Source organism: Myotis davidii, unplaced genomic scaffold (genome assembly GCF_000327345.1).
Source record: "Myotis davidii unplaced genomic scaffold, ASM32734v1 scaffold226, whole genome shotgun sequence".
Classification (NCBI taxonomy): domain Eukaryota; kingdom Metazoa; phylum Chordata; class Mammalia; order Chiroptera; family Vespertilionidae; genus Myotis; species Myotis davidii.
The window spans coordinates 3,214,339-3,227,531 of NW_006297224.1; the positions used below are offsets into that span (position 1 = coordinate 3,214,339).

At 42.0% G+C, this 13,193-nt stretch overlaps 1 pseudogene across 1 annotated transcript; it reads left to right on the forward strand.

Moving 5' to 3' along the window:
• Window positions 1-9,559: 9,559 nt before the first annotated feature.
• On the forward strand, window positions 9,560-10,579 carry LOC102756058 (annotated as a pseudogene). Its single transcript, XR_001515393.1, has one exon. The product of XR_001515393.1 is annotated as an aquaporin-11 pseudogene (transcript).
• Window positions 10,580-13,193: the final 2,614 nt, after the last annotated feature.

Genomic DNA, 13,193 nt, shown 5'->3' on the forward strand with positions numbered 1-13,193 from the left:
GTCGGTCCCCTGCCCAGGCCTAATGCCTCGGCCAGAGGTGTTAGGCCTGGGCAGGGGCAGAGCGGGAGATCGCGGGGAGCTGGGGGTCCCCTGCCCAGGCCTGACACCTATGCCGGCGGCCTCAGGCCTGGTCAAGGGGCCGATTCGGGGATCAGAGGGTGATGAGGGTCAACTCCTCTGGCCGAGGCATCAGGCCGGGGCGGGGGCAGAGCCAGCAATCGGAGGCTTCTGGGGGTCCCCTGCCCAGGCCTGACGCCTGGGCCAGAGGCATCAGGCCTGGGCCAGGGGCAGAGCCAGTGATGGGGGGAAATGAGGGTCCCCTGCCCAGGCCTGACGCAGGGGGCCGATCCTGCGATTGGAGATTGATGGAGGTCAATGCCTGAGGGCTCCCAGTATGTGAGAGGGGGCAGGCTGGGCTGAGGGACACTCCCCCTCACCCCCACCCAGTGCACGAATTTCGTGCACCGGGCCCCTAGTAATAAATAAATTGGTTTGCTTCTTAAGTCAAGTTCCTTTGAGCTCTCAACAAATAGTACACAATAGAGAATAAGTTATAGCACAAAGCTGGGAAAAAATAATCCGATAAACATAATTCTGTCAGAATTGTTTTATAAAATGGCAGATTAAATAAATTAATGCAAAATAAAACATTACATGTTTCTTTCATTGCATGTATATTATGAACAATCATTCAGACTGATTCTTGATAAATCAACCTCTTTTCTACAGCTCTCATGGCTAAAGACACTTTACAACCAGTTATTTAAATTTGGAGTTGCCAGCTATTCAAAGGTTGCAACAAGTACTTTCAATCTGTTCCTGGGAAACTATCTGAGACTTAGGGCAAAGGCTTAGCTGAGATTTAAAAGACCTAGTTGGAAATTACCTAGTTCCTACTTCCAGAATAACTACCATAATAACAAGTATCATTCAAACACTTTTGTGTTAGACACTGTACTAGACATTTTATATATGTTGCTTGTTAATCATAATCCAATAAGTAAGGTATGATCTCTCCATTTGGCTGAGGGATAAATTTGAAGAGATATTGAACTTGTTCAAAGTCTCACCCCCATTAAGTCGTTGAATCCCAATGCAAACCCGTGTTGGCTTGGGGTTCAGAAGGGCCAAGCCAGCCTGAGACTTCAAATGAAAGTCAAGCCAGGTCAAGAATCAGATGTAGAAGGGACCAAGTAAACATACCAAGCTCTATAGTCGGGGTAGACGGTGACTGCAGAGCCAAGACTTCAACATTGCGTGTAGACAGGAGAGCAAAGCAGGCTAACAACAGGCAACAAGACTCTCCTGGCCATTGCAAGGACACCCAAGAGCGCTTGCCACTGTCTCTGCCGGCTGGCGTAGAGATGGTGTGAAGCACGTAGGGAGGTCAGGTCAGCCAACGGCCAGACATAGGGCAGAAAGCTGATCACAGTCTCTAGCAAAGTGGATATTTTTTGCAGTCCAGTTGCAGTCTGTGAAGGAATTTAATCTGCTAGTGACAATCCAGGGACCTAAGCTGAGTTATCGAAAGATGAATGCACCCTGAAGCCAAATGCCTGGGTATGGACCCCTGCTTGACCACTGATTAACTGTGTGGTCGTGGGTAGGTTTCTTATGCTCAGTTTTCTTGTCTGTAAAAAGCAAGGCTAATACCTCCGAGAGCCACTGTGAAGATTTAATGATTTAATGTGTATCCATAGCTAAAGCACTTGCAACTGTGCCCAGCACAAACTTAGTCGCCTGTACTACTTGTTTTTAAGCATGGCCTTTTCAGTCTAATAGAGACCAGCCACAGAGGGAATTAGTGAGAGAGGATATAATCTAAAGCTCATGAGGTCACCAAGGGGCTAACTTCCCTCCAAGTTCTCTCAACACCAGGTGTGGTCACAATAGACTATTTTAGGATCCCACTTTCCGATGCCCTGCCAGCCAGGCTCCCACAGGTTCAGGGACTTGACAGGATGAAGACCACAGGTGGCAGAGCTTTAGAACTCTCCACTGGGTCGTCCAGAGATTGACAGATTCTCCAAGCAATAGACCAGTCATCGCGACTTTGATTTAAGGCAGGATTCTAGAACACATTATTAAAGTAATTGCTGGCAATCAGATATAAAGATACGTGAGTATTAGGGGCCAGCCTACATCCATTACCATTCATTCCCTACAGACTAACAATTTATTTCTTTGATTGAGTCTCTAGACCTTCAATTTAGTAAAGAAATATGATAACTGACTTAGAATATTTGAAACGCCGCTGCATGTGTCTGTAAAGATTACGTTTGTTCAATATGGCCCTATCATCCAAGGAATCAAAGCTACTGAAAAACAGATCTCAGCTCCCTAAGAAAGAACTTTGAAATAGTCTAAACCAGACCACCGATGGTTAAACTTAACCCTTTGGTAATCTTTTGTTTGGTTCCCAAATAGCCAATGTGGACAGTTCTCCAAAGTGGCCAAGAAACTTTCACGTTAAAATCCAGATTTCTGTCCTCCTGAGAAATCCAAGGACGTGCAGCATGGCCTGCATTGCCTTGGAGTAAAAAGATGCCGCCCCTGAATGAAAGCCTCCTCCTGCGGGTGGGTATGTGCATTCCAGTCGGCCACTGTCCCCATCTGACCCATGTCACTAGCTTAGAGCACCTGCCTGGAAGGCATTTGAGTTAAGGTCTGAGATAATCTCAATAAATCCCTTCCGTCATTAAGATTCTGATTCTCTAATTCTCTGAGTCCAAAATTCACTCAACAATCTCCTTTGTTGTTGTTACTTTTAGTTGTGAGGTTAACAGGCTCTGTGTCGTTTTCAATAAGAATCCAGCACCGTTCTCTGAGTTGTACATATGTGCTATTTGGTAGCTCTTTGGCTGGCAGCTGCAATGCTTCTCTCTCTCTCTCAAATTTCAAAGCAGCGTTAAGAATAAGGACAGGAAATTCAAGTGCTTCAACAAGAACTTTTTGATGCTCTCCTGTGACTGATAAATACGTGTTGGGGTGTAAATTACTACAGCAGCTACCTATTTTTAAATGACCTCTGTCACTTTCCTTCACTACGTGTTCTAATTAAATATTTTCATTTTGCTGACATTCAACTACACTAAGAGTTTATTGACTTATTTTCTTGAGAAAATAAAAATAATAAAAAGCATAGTTTAATTAATTCATTAAGGTAGATCATGCTATTATCATAAATGAGAAAAAAATAGAATTGTTTTTCTTTCAATTCTAGCATTGTTTAAAATATAATGTGACAAAAAAAAAAAAAACTTAGGCAGGGTTTGTGGGTACCAGGTAAAGAAAATAAAGCTGTTTTTGCAAAAGCTAAAACTGTTGGCTAGCCCTTGGATGCAGGGGCATGTGGGAGGTTATGTTTCTAAATATAATGTAAATTGATCCTCTTGGTCATTAGGTATCAAGCTGTCTTACTCTCTTGCTAACCCCCAAAACAAGAAAGTCCTCAGGGAAATTCTTAGTAGAAGTGTGGTATTGCTTAGCTTTTGTAAAAGTGACTGCTAAATATTATTAAGTAAAATGCTCATGTTTTTAAATTAATATGCATTCTGAAAATATACAATAAAATATGACTTTATGGAAAACAAAAGTATCTGATGTTTTACAAAGTGAAAAATCCACTTCTACAATGTTTTCTTGCTTTAAGTTTTCCAGAATAACCTAGTATTTCTTAAAAAAAATGAATTTGACTTCTACTGAAAACTTTTAGAAAACAAATATAGTCTGAGAGATTTATAGGATTCCCTAATTAAGAAAGAGAATATGGTACTTGAAGACCTCTAAAGCATCTGTTTCTGAAATATTTCCAGCTCCAGGACTTTTCTTGTTGTTGTTGTTGTTGTTGAGATTTTTGATTACTGCTTCAATTTCACTAGCTATAATCTGTCTGTCCAGATTCTCTGTTTATTCCTGATTCAGTTTTGGAGGATTGTACGTTTCTAGGAATTTATCCATTTCATCCAGATTGTCCAATTTGTTGGCATATAGTTGTTGGTAATATTTTCTTACAACCCTTTGTATTTCTTTGGTCTCAGTTGTGACTTCTCCACTTTCATTTCTGATTTTATTTACTTGGGTCCTCTCTTCTTTTCTTGATGAGTCTGGTTAAAGGTTTGTCGATCTTGTTTATCTTTTCAAACAACCTGCAGCTGGAGCAGAGTGCTTTAAAGGAGCAGGCACTGTTTTGGAGCCTTTGCCTTCACTACTTACTTTAATCACCCAGTAATCCTTCAGGAGAGACATTGCTATCTCCATTCATAAGTGAGGAAATTGAGGTTTAAGACAGTTAAATAACTTGTTGGAGGCCAAAGAGCTGAGAGAATTGGCTTTGCATGTATGTCCTGATTCTGAAACCTGCGTTTCTTAGGCTATACAGACCCTCCCCCCTTGGCAGAAGCAAAATGGCCTTCACAACAGAAGCTGTATTTTTAAAATATGTAAGGAAGTAACAGTGAGCAGAACATTAAGTGAAAAGCTATAAACTTTTGGCACACCGTTTTCAGATTGAGAGATAAAGCATCTTAAAGTTAGGCATGTTAAAAATGTAACAAGACGGGTGCAGCAACTTAACCTGAAGCAGTTAAATGGCACAATATCACCGGCATCTCTGAAGTCCAAAACAAGTCCCTTTTATGGAACTGAAATCCCTAATTAGTGAAGCTCAACTGCTAATACAGAATTTTTTAAAGTTGCTTATTGCTTCTTTAACTTCAGTCCAACAAATCCATGAACTTTTTTTCATAGAGGTATCTATCTACCAGTACATCACATACCAGAGCACTTGGCAGTGTGGGCACATTAAAAGTTACATGTTTCCCTAGCCAGTTTGGCTCAGTGGATAGAGTGTAGGTAGGCCCTCAGACAGAAAGGTCCTGGGTTCGATTCTAGCCAAGGGCATGCACCTTGGTTGCAAATTCCCTGGCCCTGGTCGGGGTGCATGCAGGAGGCAAACAATCAATGTGTCTCTTGCACATCCATGTTTCTCCCTTCTACTCTCTCTAAAAGATCAATGAAAATATATCCTCCGGCGAGGATTAACCAAAAACAAACAAACAAGCAAAAAAGTTACATGTGAGCTCATATGTGGAATATAATGAACAAAATAAACTGATGAACAAAATAGATCCAGAGACATAGGAGCATGGAACAGACTGACAAAGTTCAGAGGGAAGGCAGGGGTTGGGGGGTGGAAGGATGGGGGAGGAGTGGTTAACCAGGGAATTTATATGCATATGTGGGCACAGACAATAAAGTGGTGAAGGCCTGGGAGGGGTAGGTGCAGGGTGGAAGGAGTCAATGGGAGAAAAAAAAACACAAACAAAGGGGACATCTATAATACTTGCAACAATAAAGAAAAAAAGTTACATGCGAGGCAAGAGTGATTGACTGCATTAATGAATGAGTGAATGAATGAAATTCTATAAAACCAAATGATGGGGATAGCTACAAGAATAACACACATAATAAAAGGTTTACTTATGCAGAACACTCCATGCTTAAAGGATCTGTGTAACATTTGCCTGTGGAAGGGATATCCTGGTTAATAATTAGTTCATTTGTATTGAATGTTTCCTCTGTATCAGGTGCTGTGCTAAGTATTTCACATGGATTTGCTCAATTATTCCTCATAAATATCATGGAGATAGTGCACATCAAGGTTGAGAGCATAAACTGTGGAGCCAGACTGCATGGATCCAGCTCTACACTTAATAGTAGTGCCAATGTGAGCAAGATAATCTGTCCACGCTCAGCTTTCTAATCTGTAAAATGGGATAAAAATAGTTCCTAACCCACAGGATACGAAGTGCTTAGATCAATGCCTAGAATAGAGTATGTGAAAAAGTGTTTGCTGTTATGGCTCAGATCTAAAGCCATACTGCCTGGATTCTAATCCCCTTTAGCTCTCACTAACCAGACGATCATAAACAAGTTAAATAATCTCTCAGATATGCGGTTTTGTCATCTGCAAGCAAAGATGGCCATAGTACATCTTGGCATGATTTAGATCACATAAATTAATACACAATGCTTAGAGGAGTGCCTGGCAGGCAGAAACACTCAATAAATGCTGACTCTTGTAATCCTCATTTTATAGATGATTAAAACTGATTTTCTCGCATGCCATGGGAGTGTGTTCCCGGACTCAAACCCAGACAGACCGACTCCAGTGTCCTAATTCAATTTAGATAGTCTGAAAATAAATGTTCACATTTTAAAGAAATTCTACCTAGCAATAATACCTTAGATTATATCCTGATTATTCTGGATATATCATTGGATGAGACCTCTATGTTGGATTGTTAAGTGGCCATTTTATTCATACCTCTTTAAAATAGTGATATCCGAGTCCTGAGAGCAACATCATAAAATGTCCAGGAATACATCCATTTTCTATAGCAGTAACACTTGGCATGGGCCCTCTCAGAGAACCTTAGATGTTTGTCTCTTCGTCCTCACTGCTTGTGTCCAAATTTCAACTACCTCCAATTTCTTTCTGTCTTCTGAGTTCTGAGTTTTTTGTCTTCTACCTAAAAAACAACAGGCTTATTCACTGTCAACTATCCTGCATTGGAAAGAGCATGGGTTTTGTAGTTAGACAAACGCTGATGAATTAACATAACAGAGTTTGTGCATATGAAAACAATGTTCTTAATTTCCCCCTCTAAGTCCTTTCAGGTTTTTTTTTTCAATTTGAGCCTGGAGGTTTATTGCTCTGGGGGAGGAAAGAACCTAGAACAAAGACACTATTGATGAGCTTTTATTCTCAGAGCTGACTTTCTTGACCTCTTTAAGAGAGAGAGGGGACTTGCAAGCCAGGCTGTCAGGAGAAAGAATGATGTGTGAACCACAAAGCACCACCTCCAGCACCGAGCTGGTGCACCAGATCACAGGACCCAGGGTGTGACATCCAGGGGGTGGAAAGTCCACCCCAACAGGCAGGTGAAGAGAGGTAAGAGGAAATAGGTGAGACATGTGTGTCTTGTTCTCCTATCTCAGGAGCAAAGAGGAGAGTGTATTCGACTTAAGGAAATGCCTGAAACATGAAGATTTTTGTCCTACTTCCTGTGGCGGGCATGGTGGCAACAGAGTAAAAGTGTAGCACAATGTGATGGGAAGAAGAAGGGTCTTTGCTGAGTTCTCCTAAGATAGATGTTCCCACCTGACCCCAAGGCAGCACATAGTAGAAGTCAGCTGATAGTATGACTTTGCTCATAGTCAGAAGTCAGTGTTCCAGGGATTGAATGAATGTCACAAAAATCTTAAAGCCAATAACCAAAGAAAGCTACTTGGCCCTAACCCTGAATTTTTTTCCTTTAATTCTTTATTGTTTGAAGTATTACATATGTCTCCTTTTTCCTCCATTGACCTCTCCTCGGCCACTCCCACCCCTCAGTACATGCCCTGAGCCCCCTACTGTCTGTGGTTGGGCTTACATGCATGCATACAAGCTCTTTGGTTGATCTCTTACCCACTCCCTGCCTCTCCTGCCTTCCCTCTGAGGTCTGATGGTCTGTTTGATGCTTCTGTCTCTGGATCTATTTTTGTTCATCAGTTTATGTTGTTCATTATATTCCAGAAATGAGTGAGATCATTTATTTTCCTCCGACTGGCTTACTTCTCTTAGCACAAGGCTTCACCCTGAATTTATAGAGAACAGACAACCACCTCGGTCTTTCAGGCTAGGGGCCAGCCGTAGTCATAGATAGACAAGAGGCGTTTCCAATGGAACCAGAGGACAGTACACAGCATTGAAAACAAGTCTTAGGGGCCGTCTCTCTTCACCCCAGGCTCTCCCTTTCCAATATACCTGGACATGGTTGGAGAGCAGCAGGTTTAGAAGAAGGAAACCAAAATACCAAGACTTAAACCAAAATCCACTGGGTTGCCTACAGACTTAAACTATTGTATTAGACTAAAATTATTGGATTAGAATAAATGGCTCCACTTTCCTACTCAGGAGATGATGTACTTAACAGAAAGATCAAATAAGTGAAAAAGAACATAACTGCATTTTCTTTTTACATAGCTGTATGTAAAGTGTGATCTCCCTATACTGACTGGTTTTCTTTTTGATCAGCAGTCAATAGTTTCCAGAAACTGTATTAGCACAAAAATTAACCCTACAGAAAGGAAATAGCACTCATTATTGGAACCCATAGATGTCATCTGACATAAATGTTGAGCACGCGGAGACACAGAAGTAACACTAACAAACATACATTAAATGCTAATTACAGTAGTCCCCACCTATCTGCAGGGGATATGTTCCAAGACCCTGTGCATGCCTGAAACTGTGAATAGTTCTGATTCCGAGTCCACTTTTGCACCTCTGCTGGAAATATGGCGGCAGCTGCTTCATCAGCCGATGCAGCCTGGCCAGTACTTTTTTCTATTCTTCAGCCCAAACCTATTCTTGAGTATGGTCCCTTACTTGCAGGAAATGGCCTGGTGTCCCTGATGTCCATCTTCTTACAGGCTCACCGTTTTCTGGCACAACATGTTGCTGCCCATCAGAGCTCATTTTCTGCTCATGTCTTTCATCCACAAATTTAATGACTTTTCCATCTAAACTAAGCACTTACCACACACTGTGGCCCTGACTTTTGCAGTTTGAGGTGCAACAGTAAAACTATCATGAATTTCCTTTTCCTTCCTCCCAGTTTCACAGGTAGAAGATTCTTTCTTGCCACGGAGCTTAGCAACCTCAGCATACGATTTCATTTCTTTCCTCCTGAAATTGAGAACTTCCGTGCTTTCACTTAATGGAAGCATTTTATGGTTTCTCCTTGGCATATCCGAATTATCAGCATCACTGCTCTTGTGCGTGGGAGCCATTATTAAGGAAAATAAGGCTTACATGTACACAAGCACTACAATACTGCTACCGTCAATCTGATCTGATAACCTAGACCCCAAACCGTGACTACTGGGCACGGAGTGTGTACAGCGTGGGGATGCTGGGCAGAGGGATGATTCGTGTCCCGGCAGGGGCGGAGCATGACGGTGCCTGATTTCAGCACACTGCTCCGGACGACTTAACACTTAGGAATTGTTTCTTCCTGGAATTTCCCACTTCATATTTTCAGATGACAGTAACTGAAACCATGGAGAGTGAAACCGGGGATAAAGAGGGGAACTACGGGAGTGTACTTGCAATAAAAATGCTAATGACGACCATATGAATGGCAGTTTCACTTGATGTTCCTCATAAAGCAGCAGAAATGCTAATTTTATTAAAAGTCAAGCCTTAAGTGCATGTCTGTGTAGTATTCTGTATGGAGAAATGGGATGAGTACTGCATACCCCAAACCACGTCGGTCTGGCGGAGAAGCACTGGGGCCATGGTTGGAATTGTGCCCTGAACCAGCTGCCCTTCTCTTGGCACGTCATTGTCACTTGAAAGATCAACTAACGGTCCTGATTGGAATGACATAGATTTGGGAACTGGGCAGATATTTCTCAAAAATGAACAATGTAATCTTGTTACTTTAAGAAAAACAACTTGGCCGAGCTGACCCGCAGCCTAGTCTAGGGGAGCAGGCCATGACGACGCTGCGGGGGCACCTGCACCTCGCTGGGTTTGATGTTGTCGATCATGCTGTCCGCCCACGGGGTCCTCCAGCGGCACGTGCACAGGCCTACGGCCCACACCTTCGTCTTGGAGTTTCTGGGCACCTTCCAGCTCTGCTTCTGCACCCTTGAGCTGCAACTGCTGGGAGAGCAGGAACCCGCACACCCCACCTGGCCGCTGACGCTAACCTACTTCTTCTCGTTGGTGCATGACCTGACTCTGTTGGGCACGGCCAGTAACCCGTGCAGTGTGATGATGCAGAAGATGCTGGGGGGAATGTCCCCCGAGACAGGGGAGGTGAGGCTGTTGGCTCAGCTGATGGCTGCCCTGGGCAGCAGGTACTGTATAGGCGCCCTGTAGAGCCTGGGACTGACCAGGTCTCACGTCGGTGAGAGGAGCTCCGTTTGCAGGACCCCCATGCACGTCGACTTGCCCAAAGCCATCGTCGTAGAGGCCATCTGCTCCTTCATCTTCCACAGTGCCCTGCTGCACTTCCAGGAGGTCGGAACCAAGCTTCGTATCCACATGCTGGCAGCACTCATCACCTTTTTGGTCTATGCAGAAGGAAGTCTAAGAGGAGCTATATTTAATCCAGCTTTGGCACTTTCACTACATTTCAAATGTTTCGATGAAGATTTCTTTCAATTTTTTATAGTATATTGGCTGGCTCCTTCTTTAGGTATATTGTTGATGATTTTGACATTTAGCTTGTTCCTTCCATGGCTGTATAACAACCATACAACTAATAAGAAGGAGTAACTGTTCCAAAAGACTCAGATTAAGTCACAAAACAGTCTAGTTGGACGTGATAAAGACTTTGTCTCCTCAGATTCAGCACACTGGCTGCACTGGATTCATCAATGTCACTTCCTTTGAGGAAGCTGCCTTAGTTTTCATCACTGGGACTTAAAAAATTACTATGAAAATGAGGCATCCTGCATTTCTCAGTTAAGACTTGTTCTTTTGAGTGTGTATTAAATGCTGCTAGCAGAGACTCACTAAAAAAAAAAAAAAGAAAGAAAGAAAGAAAAACAACTAATAGTATTTGTTGCCAATGACTAAACTTGAACTTTCAACAAAACTAAGTTTGAAAACCTCGTACTGCGGTTGACTGAAAGGCTTTTCCTATCATCAGAAATTTAATATCTGTGATGATATTATTGAATGTGATTTCATCATATTGTCTAATAGAATGTGTTAACATTTGGAAAATATGTATAACTCAGTGAACCAAGCTTTTCCAAATAACCAAACCTGGTTAAAAGACTCAGTCATGTGGCAAGACTACCAAAAGGATCCAAATGCTGCAGTGCACACAAAGTTCATTGAAATGGCTTCAGATTCCACATTACAACTAACCATTAAGAAACTTCCACTTGAAAATAAAATAAAATCGGGGGGGGGGGGTGGGGGGGAGAAACTACCACTTGCCTAGTTGTGATATAACATCAAAAAATGATTATTCACCCATCTGGTGTGTGGCTCAGTGGTTAAGCGTTGACCTAGGAACCAGGAGGTCACAGTTTGACCCCCGGTCAGGGCACATGCCCAGGTTGTGGGCTCAGTCCCCAGTAGGAGGCGTGCAGGAGTCAGCCAGTCAACGATTCTCTCTCCCTCTCCCTCTCTCAAATCAATAAAAATATTTTTAAATGATTACTCATAATGAACTTTATAAAGCTATCAAAATATCCTTTTTAAAACTACTTATCTGTTCATACTTCAACCAAAATAACATATTGCAACAGATTGAATTTAGAAGCAGATATGAAAACCCAGTTGTCTTGTACTAAGCACAAGGAATTTCAAAAATGTAAAACAATGTCACTCTTCTTACTGCCGATAAAAATGAACATCTTCAGTAAAAATGATATTTACATTAACTTGTAACTGGTTTATTAGTTTGGAATTTTAAATGAATTAATTTTTTTCAGTTTCTCAGTTTTAATTTCTTAAATGGTAATTACTAATACATATAAGCCATATAAACAAAAACTCTTGGGGAAACATCAATAAAACTTAAAAGCATAAAGTAGTGCTGAGGCCAAAACGTTTGAAACTGCTAACCTAAATGTCAACACACATTCAGATATTTAAACATAACAAAGTAAAGTATTCACTCCTGGTGTATCGATTGGCCACACTGTGAAATCTGCACCATCTCTTCACAGTTTTTAGATGGTGTTCCTCTCAGGCTAAGATCTCTCCATCCTTTTGCTGCGATCCTTCTCTAAAGACATAATCACACCTGTTAGACACTTCAAAACACAAAATGTCAACTCAATCTCCTCTACCAGGCAAAATCAGAATTAGAAATAAATTTGGGAGGTAGAACGAGGAAAAAGAAGAGAGAATTCAGACGCACAAGTCAAAATGGTTGGTCTCTCAAATTACGTGCTTCATATAAATACTCCTTAAAGGTATATATGGATACAAATAAAACCTGCAATCTAATATACTGGGTTTTTGTCTACATTAGGGAGAAAAATATAAAGCAAGAAGTCCTTCCCATCCACAGCCTGCCCCTGCTCTCTGAGGACACAGACCGCCCAGAAAGGGTGGATCCCATGGGACTCGGCAAGTTCCCTATGTTCACTCTCAGGCCCGCCCAAGTGTCAGAGGGTGGCTTTCTGTGCTGCAGAGCTAATGAATGTCACACCTAAAGCTGCAGCAGGCAGAACTCGGGAATTAAGCGGCAATAATTATTCGGGGGTGTTTCCTGACCTTCTTTCAAAACGGACAACTTGGAAAACCAGCCTTCTACTGCAGGCCAAAATACATTTCTAAAGTAACGCTTTCATACCTTTGCAGGGACACATACACTTTGCTCTCTTAGGTAAATGGATGTACACACCACAAGTGTGATTTCAAAAGGATCCAGGCCAAAATAAGGCAAATTCACCTGAAATACTCCAATAATTGAAGCAGTGGGAAATTTTTCTGGGGTTTTGTTTGCCTAAGGAAGTAGGATAGGGAGATCATTCCAAAGACCCTGAGAGTGGCTTACTTCTCTGATGGATGGATGTATACTGAAATTGTAAGATGCTATCATTTCTACCCAGATCAGCAATGAAAGGAATTTTTTTTTCTTTTGTAGGGGGAGATATAAAATATAAAGTGAGAGATAAAAAGAAGCTTCAAGCCCAGCCAGTGTGGCTCAGTGGTTGAACATCCACCTATGAACCAGGAGATTATGGTTTGATTCCCAGTCAGGGCACATGCCCAGGTTGTGGGCCTGATCCCTATTGTGGGGCATACAGGAGACAGCCAATCAATGATTCTTTCTCATCATTGATGTTTCCATCTCTCTCTCCATCTCCCTTCCTCTCTGAAATCAATTTAAAAAAATTTTTTTTAAAGAAGCTTCAAAATGTCCCCCCACGCTGGCCTAGAAAGCAGCAAACTTTCACTGTTTATGAGTCATTAGCAGTGGTTCTCAACCTGTGGGTCGTGACCCCTTTGGCGGTCGAACGACCCTTTCACAGGGGGCGCGCAAGACCATCCTGCATATCAGATATTTACATTATGAGTCATAACAGTAGCAAAATTACAGTTATGAAGTAGCAACGAAAGTAATTTTATGGATGGGGGGTCACCACAACATGAGGAACTGTATTAA